This window comes from Pseudochaenichthys georgianus, chromosome 12, assembly GCF_902827115.2.
Source record: "Pseudochaenichthys georgianus chromosome 12, fPseGeo1.2, whole genome shotgun sequence".
In the NCBI taxonomy this organism is placed as follows: Eukaryota; Metazoa; Chordata; class Actinopteri; order Perciformes; family Channichthyidae; genus Pseudochaenichthys; species Pseudochaenichthys georgianus.
In genome coordinates, this window is record NC_047514.1 from 6,022,658 (window position 1) to 6,036,290 (window position 13,633).

General features: G+C 43.3%; 1 protein-coding gene across 1 annotated transcript in view; it reads right to left on the reverse strand.

The window, feature by feature from the left end:
• Positions 1–13,633, reverse strand: part of LOC117456532 (probable flavin-containing monoamine oxidase A) — a 114,529-nt gene that overhangs the window by 40,246 nt on the left and 60,650 nt on the right.

Consider the following 13,633-nt stretch of genomic DNA (forward strand, 5'->3'; position numbering starts at 1 on the left):
TTGTTTGTTTAAGTTGTGGTGGTTCGCTATTTATTTTTTGCTGCTAAAAATAAAGTTTTGGAGCTTAACCCAACCGACTAGGCCAGTGTTTTTGAACGGACAAATACTGAGCCCCGTCACACACACCATCAACCTTTATCAACAATAGCAGCAGCACATAACCCAATCTGAAAAAATATTTGCACATAAGCTCCATGTGTTCCATGTCTTTCAGTGCTGACATTTGCATGGAGTGATTGAACAGCTGTATAGAAAGCTAAATGGAGCCACTCAAGTACCACATTCAACAGCTTTCACAACTGGACCCATTACCTATAGGCCTACCTGCAAAACACATTTCACTCAATTGATATGCCCGCTATGACATGGGCAACGCTGCCTGAATACTGTACATTGTACAGTATTCAAAAGACTCTTGACATATACCTTATTATACATATAAATGTGAGTGCAATGCTTTCTGCCAGCTAACCAATCAGAGCAGACTGGGCTCTGGTTTCAGACCGAGTGTGAAAAGAGGTGCTGCAGCAAAGTCAATATGAGAAAAATAAAGACCTTTTTTAAATATCAAAGCATAAAAACATACAATTATGAGCCTAAAAATTGCTTTGTCCGTTACACAATTCACTTTTCGGTGTTACATTTTATTACCCGGCTCAGTGTTGTCTAGTAGATGGGTCCATTCACCATTATAACTGATTATAAAACGGACAAGTCAAATCAAGCAATCTGATTGGTTCTTACCCGTACTGAGCGTATACCACGGGTAGAATTGTAAGTTACTTTTCACAACAAGTCAGTATCCCTCCGCGTCTGAGAAAAACAGTATACCGTTGGGTATCCGCTTCGCGTCGGGCCAAACCACGCCCCTTAGCTGTGATATAATGAGCATATACCACGGCCTGTCGTGAGCTATTGCTTAAATATAAACCCCCAATGCTTGTACCTAAACAGTGAGTGTGAAGGAGCATCCTACAAACTGAATTCTGTGCAGTCAGTGCATAAGCAACAGAGGCAGTATTGAACGCTGTGCACCGTGTTGAAGAAAAAAGAAACAAAATCACAGCATCAGATTGTTCTGTGTGAGGCAAGGATGCCATTTACAAAATAAACTGTGTACTATTCATCAAAGCTATACCGTATACAAAACAAAGTATAAAAACAGAAGTATGTATATTCTCGTATGAGTTGTTTATGAAAGGCAACAATCATGTACTGTATACTAAGTGTTTTGTATTTTGTTGGCATAGTTTATAAGAACACATTTAATGTGTGCAGAATTTCAAATGTCATTCTTAAATGTTGAGACAATTCTACTGTACTTCCTAGGTTGGCACAAGACCTATGAATGTATAATGTATAACACATGTCTCCCTCATTAAGTATTTAACTCTCTTGCACGCTGTTTGTAACCTGCTGGCAACCTTTCTGCCTACCGTAACATGTGACTGTAAAGAACGTTAAACTAAGGCAGGGACACTTCCACATTTCTTATTCATGCATTATTTACGTGCTTGGCTGTTACAATACAAAGATAATTACAATGACAACCTTTGTTTCACTCCTCCTAACCTGTGTGTTTATTTTGAGTTCATTGTGAGTATGGAACCGCTGATTGTGTCAGGGTTTGAGTTGTTGTGTGTCTAGTTTTGGGGTTATTTTGCTGTTCTGTCCTCCCTGTCGTTAGTTTCCCTGGTGTGTCTAATTGTCTGATTGTGTTCACCTGTTGTCCTTGTGTTTCTCCTTCCCTGCCCGGCTGTTTCTCGTCTCGTGATTACCCCTCCCTGTTTTGTTTGTAGCCTTTATTTAACCAGGTGAAAGCCCCTTGAGATCAAAAGATCTCTTTTTCAAGGGTGACCTGCAGGACATTTACGGCCCGTCCACACTACAGCTTAAAAAAAAGCTTGGAGCTGGGCGTGTCTGAAGCTCGACCAACAACCAATCGCATGAATCTCCCACCACTGACACACAAGCAACGGTTTGATTGGCTAGAGCTTGTACTGGCATATGATTTGATTGGTTGACGCTTCCACCAAATGCTTCAGAAGCTTCAAAAGTTGAACATTGCTCAACTTTTGCAGCCTGAAACGCCAGGAAAGCTCCGCTCTGCTACCCACAATGCAGTTCGGCGAAAAGTGAATGGGCAGACGCATTGGAAACCGTTTTTGAAGCTGTCGAAGCTGTAGTGTGGAAGGGCCGTTAGTCTTGTCTCTTCCTGTGTTCAGTGTTGGTTCATTATTTGTCGTTCATGTCTCGCTTCATGTTGGTCACAGTCCCTTTTTGTTTGGATGCTACCTCGTGCCTTGTACCTGTTCATGGATTCTTGTTTTTTCGGCTTTTGTGAATAAAGCTCGCCTTTTGTTCCATTTTGAAACCTGCTTCCCTCCTCATTCTGCATTTGGGTCCTATTTTTCCCCAACCCTGACAGATTGTTACATTGTTTTTATTTTAAAGGGGCCCTATTATATATTCTCGTCCTCTACTGTGACATGTTTATTTTTCTCATACTGCCTCTGTCTGAAATGAGATCCCAGTCTGCTCTGATTGGTTAGCTGGCCAGCCCTGTTGCTTACAGATGTCCCACCCCTTTTAAAATATACTGGCTCTTCATTCATCTTGTCTACTCATTAGTTAGAAGACGAGGCTGAAAACAAATGTGAATGTCAGTTGCACTATGCTTGCACTTTCCAAAGTAGGGCTTTTAAAATAATGAAGCCACAACATTTTTTCAATATCATTTTATTCTATAATGAAAAAAACTGGCAAACACACTCTACATCAAAACTAACACTACACCCTTTTTATTTCATTCAAGCTATTTCTTTATAGCCACACCAATCCACTCTCTGTACAGCACATCAGTCCTAAGAGCTCAGAGAGGATCATTTGAGTAATCAGCAAGCTTGAAGTATGAGGTACATTTCCAGCCAACTTTACACCTCAAGATGAAGGAGGAGGGGCACTTTCTTGCAGAACAGGTGCACATCATTCTGGACTTCTTGCTGTGTTTTCCCGCCTTTCTGTGAGTGTTTACCATACAGTAGGTGTTTACCCCGCCCTGATTCGGTCTACCTGCATCCTGCTGCCCTTGTGTTTTTTACCCAACCCTTTTCAGCTGTGACTTGTCAATGTGAGTAGACCTGTGTTTCTTGTTTAGTTTTGCTACTTTGCCTTTGAGATTTACTACCTTCATATTTGACCTCTTGTTTGTATTGGCTTTACTAAAAACGAGCCCTATTATGCTTTTTGGAGTTGTTTCCTTCCTGTGGTGTGTTAAATAGCCTTTTTGCTCATGCAAATGGTCTGCAAAGTTCAAAGGCTAAATCCCAAAGTTCACAGCACATGGTGGCATCACTGTAAAACACTAGCGCTCCGACACATTGTACATGATTTTCTAAGGAGCAGACTGGGCTCTGGTTTCAGACAGAGGGTGACAAGAGGTGCTGCAGTATGAGGAAAATAACAGTAGAGGCTCTTTAATTAAAGCTCACTTAAGTAATATATACCTGCCTCAATTTGTGTCTCTTAGTTTTGAGTCCTACTGCCTTCCTCACCCGTTACAGTGTTGGATAGTAGTCTCTTCTGTCCGAACGACCTCCCTCAGCTGTATTTAGTCTAAACCTTTCTCCCTGAGGGCCGCATGCCCTTGACCTGCAGACGCCCCCTCTCCATTGTGATCATTGTCAACTCCCACCTGTCGAGTACGGCTGTACTGAGGTGTTTTTCCTCCCGAGACGGAGCGAAGAGACGGAGCGGCTCCACCTGTTTGCTGCCTGCGATCTGCGATCTACGAAGTCTTAACCAAGCTAGATCCTAAAAAGCCGGCTGGTCCGGACAACGTAGAACCTTTTTTTTTAAAGATAGCTGCAGATTTTATTGCTCCACCTCTTACTGCTCTTTTTAACCTCTCTCTCAGCACGAACAAAATCCCAAAAGTATGGAAGTCAGCTTTTGTCCTGCCTTTACTAAAAGGAGGGGAGGCCACCTTATTAAACAATTATAGACCCATCTCTAAATTGTCAGTTATGGCTAAGGTTCTTGAACGCCTAGTGAGTGAACAAGTAAAGGAGTTTTTATGTACAAATGACATCCTGTCTACACATCAATCAGGCTTCAGAAAGCAACATAGCACCAGCACTGCCACAATGAAAGTGGTAAATGATATTACGAGTATTTTAGATAATAAGCAGAGTTGTGCAGCTCTATTTGTTGACCTATCCAAAGCGTTTGATACCGTCGATCATCGCATTTTGAAGCAGAGGCTGGTCAGTATTGGCATATCCAGCCTTGCAGTGGGGTGGTTTGTGAACTACCTCTCTGAAAGGTCCCAATGTGTTCAGTTTGATGGGCTGTCTTCTGAGTGGTTAAACATCACTAATGGTGTACCACAAGGTTCAGTTTTAGGTCCGCTATTATTCTCTATCTATATTAATAGTTTAGGTGAAAATGTCGAAGGAGCAACCTTACATTTTTATGCGGACGATACCGTTATGTATTGTGCAGGTCCCTCGATTAACGAGGCTGTTGTTAAATTACAGGCTGTTTTTAACATTATTCAGGCTCAGCTCTCTGAGCTTAAGCTTCTTTTAAATGTGGATAAAACCAAGGTAATGCTCTTTTCTAAAGCTAAAAATACACCGGAGACTGCTTTGGATATTGTAACTACGCAAGGAATACAACTTGAAGTGGTTACCTGTTACAAATACTTGGGTATCTGGCTTGATGATTGTCTCACTTTTAAATTTCATGTCAATAACCTGCTTAAAAAACTGAGGGTTAGGCTCGTTTTCTTTTACAGAAACAAGTCCTGTTTCTCGCTTGAGGCCAGGAAAAGGCTAGTCACTGTGACCTTTTTACCTGTGCTGGACTATGGTGATTTGTTATATATGAATGCACCTGCCAATTACCTGAGCAAGTTAGATGCTGCGTATCACAGTGCACTAAGATTTTTGACAAATTGTAAAGCACTTACGCATCACTGTACCCTGTATACCAAGGCGGTTTTGCCATCACTTACTGTACGGAGGCTCAGTCACTGGTACTTTTCCATTTACAAAGCCATGTTGGATAAACTACCATCTTATATCTGCTCCCTGATCTCTCTGCGAATTGAAAGTACTTATTGCCTGAGATCGCATGCTGTGGTTTTATTATGGACTGTCTTAGGGAAGAAAGCTTTTAGATGTGCAGCTCCACTAACATGGAACAGTCTGCAAAAGAATGGAAAACTACCAAGCTAGTATCACTACATGTTTTTAAAGCTCGGTTGGATGCTACAACATCAGATGCTGTTGGTACCTGTACATGTGGTTAAATGTGTAAATTGTAATCCCTGTACATTTTGCTGTATGATGTCCTTTTGTTGTTCTGTTGTTTATGTTTTTATGTCTTCTTGTGGAACCTACTGCTGCAGGTCTCCCTTGAAAAAGAGATCATTGATCTCAATTGGATTTTACCTGGATAAATAAAGGTTTTGAATTGAATTGAATTGAATTTGCAACATGTTGTTGATGAAGGCATGGACAGTACACCTGCTGCCATCTTTAGCCTTTGCAGTCACACCATGCACACACAGGCTCCTTCAGGATATACAATTTGCTGATGTTGGGTATTTTACATCCGCAAGCTCCATATGATTCTGAGATACAGCTGCTGTAGGTGTTAGCCCTGACAAATGACCGAACATTGGGGAGCGTCGGCAGAGGTAAACGAAGTGACAGATGTGATGCCCACCCTGAGGCTGCCTTCAAGGACTTGCATCCTGTGAGGGACACGCTGTGTGCTTCTGGGATTGGCCTCCACCGTGGAGAAGATAATCCAAGGCAGGAATGCAGACTCGACTCTTTAGGCTGAAGCGATGTGGCTAGCGTTCTGTTCACTCAGCTCACTGTTCACTTGTATTATATCTCCTTCTAGAGAGGTGTCTACCGCCATCTGCTATCAAAGTGTTTCAGGGATTTCCCGTGGTCATGGGTTTTTAGCGAGAGGTTGGTTTTTAGCCGCTCTCCTCTTACAGGGAGTGAGAGAGCCATGTCCTGCGCTCACTCTTCCTTTTGTGGGCATTGCTGTTGGTTCATGATATCCTTTCTACAGAAGCTTTGTCTATGCATTATGCATATACCTCTCAAGCTGTTTCCAATCTAAACAAAGAGGCTGCTAGCTTTAATCTCAGCTAAAAGGATGAGCCAATTGCATGTCATTTCAACTATAGTAGGGACTAAGTGATCGAACACTCGAAGCTTCATTCCAAAGAGTTTATTTTCTACATGATGTCATTCTGTAGTCTTAATTAAAGATGAGGCCATGCAAATCTGGATTCATCTCATTGAAGGACATTTTTAAACACCTGCAACCCCAACATATTGTGATGAACGAACATACACTGAACAAAAATATAAACGCAACACTTTTGTTTTTGCTCCCATTTTTCATGAGATGAACTCAAAGATCTAAAACATTTTTTACATACACAAAATAACCATTTATCTCAAATATTGTTCACAAATCTGAAAAGATCTGTGATAGTGAGCACTTCTCCTTTGCCGAGATAATCCATCCCACCTCACAGGTGTGGCATATCAAGATGCTGATTAGACAGCATGATTATTGCACAGGTGTGCCTTAGGCTGGCCACAATAAAAGGCCACTCTGAAACGTGCAGTTTTGCTTTATTGGGGGGGTCTGGGGGGGGTCTGAAAACCAGTCAGCATCTGATGTGAGGGGTAGGGTTAGGTTGGGGAAGAGCGCAGGGCTCCAGAGGAGCCCTGCGCGGTGCACTGGCTCTCGGTAGATAGGTGTTAAAAACATTAAAAACCTCCGTAAACATAAACCTTATAAAAACCCTTTTAAAAGCATCATAAAAGCTCCGTGAGGACCACGGAACGGCGGCAGAGTATGCCCAAAAAGCAGATCTCCCCGTCCCGGGATCTGGAGGTGTGTGTGTGTGTGTGTGTGTGTGTGTGTGTGTGTGTGTGTGTGTGTGTGTGTGTGTGTGTGTGTGTGTGTGTGTGTGTGTGTGTGTGTGTGTGTGTGTGTGTGTGTGTGTGTGTGTGTGTGTGTGTGTGTGTGTGTGTGTGTGTGTGTGTGTGTGTGTGTGTGTGTGTGTGTGTGTGTGTGTGTGTGTGTGTGTGTGTGTGTGTGTGTGTGTGTGTGTGTGTGTGTGTGTGTGTGTGTGTGTGTGTGTGTGTGTGTGTGTGTGTGTGTGTGTGTGTGTGTGTGTGTGTGGAGCTTGTCCCAATGGAATCTGTAAAAGACCTTAAATGAGAGGGGGATCTAAAATGGCCAATTTAAAAGTGAATCCAGTTCTATTAGTAAAAGCCGTGCATAGAAGTGTAAGTGCAGTTAAAACACAAGTGCAATGATACAAATATAAATAATTAAAACATTCTCCCCAGTAATATGAATTTAAAAAGTAAAGGGAGTGTTAAAATTAACTAATAATAATAAAATAAAGGAAGGCACACCGGGTTAGTAAAATCGTATATAATGAACTGGATGTCACTGAAAAACAGAAACCATTAAAATCGAGGTCGGGAAGTTTAAAAGATTCCAAAGGGTAGCCGTTTTTTATTAAAAGGGTGGCAGGTAGGTGAAGAGCTCCTCCCTGCGGGCGGTTTCCCGGCCTCCAGGTAATAAAATAATTTAAAATAAATATAAATAAACAAATAAAAGCGTCCCTCCTCATGTGGCTTTGATAATTTTCAGATAAAAACATACACATAAATACATTTAAAATTATAAAACATGTAAGAAGTAATAAAAACATAAATATGAACACCATTAAGATAAATGAGATAGTGCTGAAAACATGCGATAAAAATGTAGCACACCAATAAAAAAAGTCCAGATGAGGAGGATCTATAAATAATTAATAAATAAATAAATATAAGTGCTAAAATACGTGGAGGGCGGATTAAAGCAGGCTGACACACCCGCAGAGAAGGGAACCCAAATCACCCACCTGCAGGGGAGAGACCCCGGGGGGAGAGGAGATCACACAGGTTAAAACATGTTGAGTGGTGGGAGGCGGACCCATCAATTATATTTTTCATTTAGTCCGCCCGGGTCAATGGTGCCCAGGCGATGGATCCACCTCCGCTCCGCCGCTCGCCTCTGGCCCGTGCTCCAGCCGCTGCTGCTCTCCAGGCCCATTGACTGCACACTCTGGAGGCCATGGAGTTTAAAATGGTTGTATAAAACGCTCGTGCCGTCCCCGTCTCTAATTCGATATTGGTGTTGTTTAATTCTGAGGCTGATCTCGTTGCGCGTTTCCCCCACATAGAGTTTCTGGCAGGCCTTGCACCTAATTGCATAAATAGCGTTTTTTGTGTTAGGTGTCGAGGCCTGCCGTACATTGCTCCCCTCTCGAGAGAAGGGATTGAAAACGTGGGGGAGGCGAACGAAACCAACCTCAGAGACCCGAGGCGCCTCCCTAGTTTTGATGCCTTTGTTTAATTTTGTGTGGACAAGGAGGTCCTGGAGATTTTTATTACGTCGGTAGGCGGAGATCAGCCGCCCCTGGCCCCCTCAAAATTGGCCTTTAGTTTGCCTAACAGGCTGGTCAGGCTCCCTGAGTAGGTTGTGATGAGGGGGACCAGGGCAGGGCCGGACGGCCGGGCGGAGATGTCTCTGTATTTCTCTATGAAGGTGCGGCTGACCTCCGCCTTAATGCTTCTAAGGAAGCACCTCGAATGGCCCCTGGGTCTCAGCGCACTAAAGAGGATTCTGGTAGCCTCCTCCACATCCTCCGCGAGGGTGCATATCCTGTGGAAGCGGATCAGCTGGGACTTAATCAGGCCTCTGTACGTGTGCCCAGGGTGATAGCTGGTTTTGTGGAGGAGTGTGTGGCGATCTGTATCCTTAAAAAAAAACCTAGTGGCAAGTGTCTTGCTGTGGTCGCTGGAGCTGCGGAAAAACACCCCAGTGTCGAGGAACTCCACAGTGTGTGTATGTAACTGGTGTTTGAGTTTTATTTTAGGGTGATGTGTGTTGAGGATGTCTGAGAAGGTGAGGAAGTCCTGTTCTGTGTGGTGCCAGAGGCCAAAGATGTCATCCAGGTACCGGAAGTACAGAAGGGGTTTGAGGGGGAGTTTAGTAAAGACCGTTTCCTCCCAATGGGCCAGGTAAATGTCCGCGTAGGCTGGCGCGTATTTCCGGCCCATCGCACAACCACACAGCTGGAGGTAGTGGTCATTGTTAAACATAAAATCATTGCGGGTGAGTGTGGGGTGGAGCAACTGAATGATTTGGCATTCGGGTCTGGATGGGTCTGGGTTTTTATTGAAGGAGTGCTGAATTGCGGTGAGGCCAAGTGGGGTTTCAATGTTGGTGTAAAGGGATACTATGTCTATGGAGAAAATGAGAGTGTGGCTGGGGACTGTGAGGTTTTTTATTTTGTTGACAAAATCATACGTGTCTCTGAGATAACTGGGGTGGAGTTTTGAAAGGGGATTAATAAAATGATCGATGTATTCTGTGATGTTGTATGATTCTGAACCGCAGTCGCTGATGATGGGGCAGCCGACCGGAACCACAGAGGGGACCGTCCACGTCTCCACAGGCTTGTGGATCTTGGGGAGCAGGTAGAAAAGGCGGGGCCTGGGCTCCTCCGGACCATCCAGATATTGTTTTTGTTTTTTGTTTATGATTTTGTTAGTGTAAAGTGTTGCTGTGATGTCCCTAACTAGTGTTTGTGTTTCCAATTGAAGTGGGTGCGTCAGTGATCTGTAGTATGTGTTGTCATTTAACTGCCTATGTGCTTCCAATATATAATTGTCCCTATCTTGTATGACTATTTGGCCCCCCTTATCTGCAGGTTTGATGACTATGTGTTGGCTGTTACCTAATGTTTTAATAATTTGTAATTGTTCCTGGCTAATGTTGTGTGTGCTGTGTGGAAGGGGGCGCCAATGTGTGAGTGCTAGTAGGTTTTTATTAATTAGTTGTGTTATTTCAGGTGTTAATGTTGCCGTGTGTGGTTCCCAGGTGGACGGTCCGGTGAACAGAACAGGCTCCCGCCCCTGGCTCCCCAGGAAGTGGTCCATGATCTTAATCCGCCTGTGGAAGGCGTGGAGGTCCGCCCTGATCTCCGGTCGGGTGGGGAGTTTGGGTGTTGGAATGAATGATAAGCCTTTTTCCAGTAACTCCAGCTGTGCGGTCGTGGGGGAGAAAACGGCAGAGAGGTTGGTTATATTTGAGCGGTGGGGAGTTGTAATGCAATTATTATTATTATTAGGGTTAGGGTAATGTTGTGAATCGAGTGGCCCATGGTGGTGGTGGGGTTATGGTATGGGCAGGCGTATGTAATGGACGACGAACACAGGCAACTCGATTCACAACATTACCCTAACCCTAACCCTACCCCTACCCCTCACACCAGATACTGCCTGGTTTTCGGACTCCCCCAGACCCCCCCAATAAAGCAAAAATGCACGTTTCAGAGTGGCCTTTTATTGTGGCCATTCTAAGGCACACCTGTGCAATAATCATGCTGTCTAATCAGCATCTTGATATGCCACACCTGTGAGGTGGGATGGATTATCTCGGCAAAGGAGAAGTGCTCACTATCACAGATTTTTTCAGATTTGTGAACAATATGAGAGAAATTGTTATTTTGTGTATATAGAAAATGTTTTAGATCTTTGAGTTCATCTCATGAAAAAGGGGAGCAAAAACGAAAGTGTTGCGTTTATATTTTTGTTCAGTGTAGAAATAGGTGATAGTTATGCCCCTCGCGATAGCTGAACATGTTATTTCAAATGAAAGTTTTGTTAATGTTTGGTGGAGAGCAAATAAGAGCCTGGGAGATTCTAAAAATGTTAAACCTTTTATCACTGGATGATGGTTTGTCTGGTTCAAATCACACAAGGAGATTCTGACTTTAAGTGGGGGCTCAATCTTAGACATTTTAATTTGTTTCTTATAGCCTTAAATAACAAAACGGATAGGGTGCTAAATAATAACCAAAATGCTCCGAACATAAGTTTATAAACGGACACATCACATCATCCCATTTTGCATTTCATTATTGCTACAAGTTATATAAATAATTTGTTTCCTGTAGAAACGGAGTCTCCTGTTCTTCCATGTGAGACCTGCTTCCAGTCAATAACATTTTTGGGTTTTCAACCATGAACACCTTTTTTCATATCCTGAAGGTACACCCAAAAGCCCCTGTCCCGAAATTGACTCCCAATGGACACACGAAGGGCATAATGGCCACACGAAGTCAACACGAACATGAACCTTCGCAAGGTCCTTCGGCAAAATCTTTGGCATGCCAAGATTTTGCCACCGCTCCCAAAGTTGCTGCCAGAGCCTGAGAAACTCCACCGGTGTTTCCATCAGAAATCCATGCCAAGATTTTGCCACCGCTCCCAAAGTTGCTGCCGGAGCCTGAGAAACTCCACCGGTGGGCATACGATGGCTTAAGATGCCCTCACGAATGGCCCGATGTTGTTACGATCAGAGCAGAATTTGAACATTTCCTTTATCGGGTGTCAATTTTGGGACGGTGTGACGCGGGCTTTAAGGACTTGGTCTAGATGACAGGCCCGCAGATCAGAGGATCTTGTTCTGCTCAATAACCCTTTTTCAAGTAGCTTCATACCAAGGCCTTCTTTACCCAGAATACTGATACTTACAATTATTCGTAAGGGCAACGGATTGTAAGGTATACCTTTGGGAGGACTTGATCTCATTGTTAAATCAATGTATTCAAACAGCCCTAATTATGTCGAACTGTGTTGAGTTGAAGAGGGATTAGGCTATTTTTTCTCACCTAAAGATGCATGTGTAAAAGGTTTTGCAACAAATGAGAGCCTACAACGACTAAAAGATTATGAGGCTAAATTTCATCAATCTTAGAATAACACACGGAAATCAAAAGGTGATGGCTGGGATATCTCAACGATGGAAAGGATCTCACTTCCAGGAGGAGTATTAGAGAGACACAACTTCATTGTGTTTTCCTCTGAGTCATTAAAGAGCTGTTGTGACATGCATATTAGAGCGGTAAAACACTTTGAAGTGCAACTCTCAGAATAAAAACAACGCAAGAGCAGTTGTGAAGCCCCCATAGAGACAGGTGCACTCACAGTTCAAGGTTGATTTTAAGAACCCTTGCGTTCAAATACGGTGACACATTAGCGTCTATTGGGGTTACAGATGGGGTCCACAACTAGCAAACTACATGAATGTCTGGGAGCAAATTAATTGTATATGCTACACAAATATGGCCAGGATCCGTTGACATTTCTGAATATTGGGTTGCAGATTAACATTTTCAAAAGCGGGGTTCGTTTAGCTTGAAACACTTGTAATAACTAAAGGATAAGTTAAAAAAGAAAGTACAAAGAAAGTGAGGTCATAGAACTATTTCTGCTAAAAAGTTAGCAACGATTGAGAGTCAGACCTAAACATGTCAGATGTGTGTATCTCAGGCTGCACTGTAACTTCAATGCATGTACCTTTTGTTATTCATGTTTTATTATCTTTGCTTTTAAATGAGTGTTTTTAAATGCCATTCTATATATTTGCTTTTAAATTACTGTTTTTGCCATTTAATAATATCTTTCTTAATGCTCTTAATGTCTTTCATTATTGTAAAGCACTTTGAATTGCCTTGTGTTGAAAGGTGCTACACTTGCCTTGCCTTACCGTCATGTCGAATATGTACGAAAGGAATGCAATTAATGACACTTGCATTTCATTTGGATAAGGCAAGCTGCAAGGTCTTGGTATTATGGATGCTACCTCAATGTCATGTCTAACACAATGTATTGAATCCATGCTTTTGTTGTCAAATGGCCTCTATAGCATTACATTACATTACATTGCATTTAGCTGACGCTTTTATCCAAAGCGACTTACAATAAGTACATTCGACCAGGAAGACACAACCTTGAGGAAAACAGAATCATATAAGAACATCAGGTTTCAAAGAGCCAATCGTTTCAAGTGCTGCTCAACTGGCTAAGCCAGTCCTTTATTAGTATATAAGTGCTCTGTTAGCAGTTCTTTGTTAGTCATTCTATCGCTCGAAGTGGAGTCGAAAGAGATGAGTTTTCAGTCTGCGCCGGAAGGTGTGTAAGCTTTCTGCGGTCCTGATTTCAATGGGGAGCTCATTCCACCATTTTGGAGCCAGGATAGCAAACCCACGTGTTTTTGCTGATGGGAACTTGGGTCCCCCTCGCAGCGAGGGTGCAGCGAGCCGTTTGGCTGATGCAGAACGTAGAGCACGTGCTGGGGTGTACGGTTTAACCATGTCCTGGATGTAGGAAGGGCCAGATCCATTCGCAGCATGGTACGCAAGTACCAGTGTCTTGAAGTGGATTCTAGCAGTTACCGGAAGCCAGTGGAGGGAGCGGAGGAGCGGCGTGGTGTGGGAAAATTTTGGAAGGTTGAAGACCAGACGAGCCGCTGCATTCTGGATGAGCTGCAGAGGTCGGATGGCACATGCAGGTAGACCAACCAGGAGGGAGTTGCAGTAGTCTAGGCGTGAGGTGACGAGAGCCTGGACCAGAACCTGCGTCGATTTCTGGGTCAGCTGTGGGCGTATCTTCCTGATGTTGAAAAGCGTGTATCTGCAGCAGCGGGTTGTAGCAGCGATGTTTGCAGTAAACGACAGGTTGTT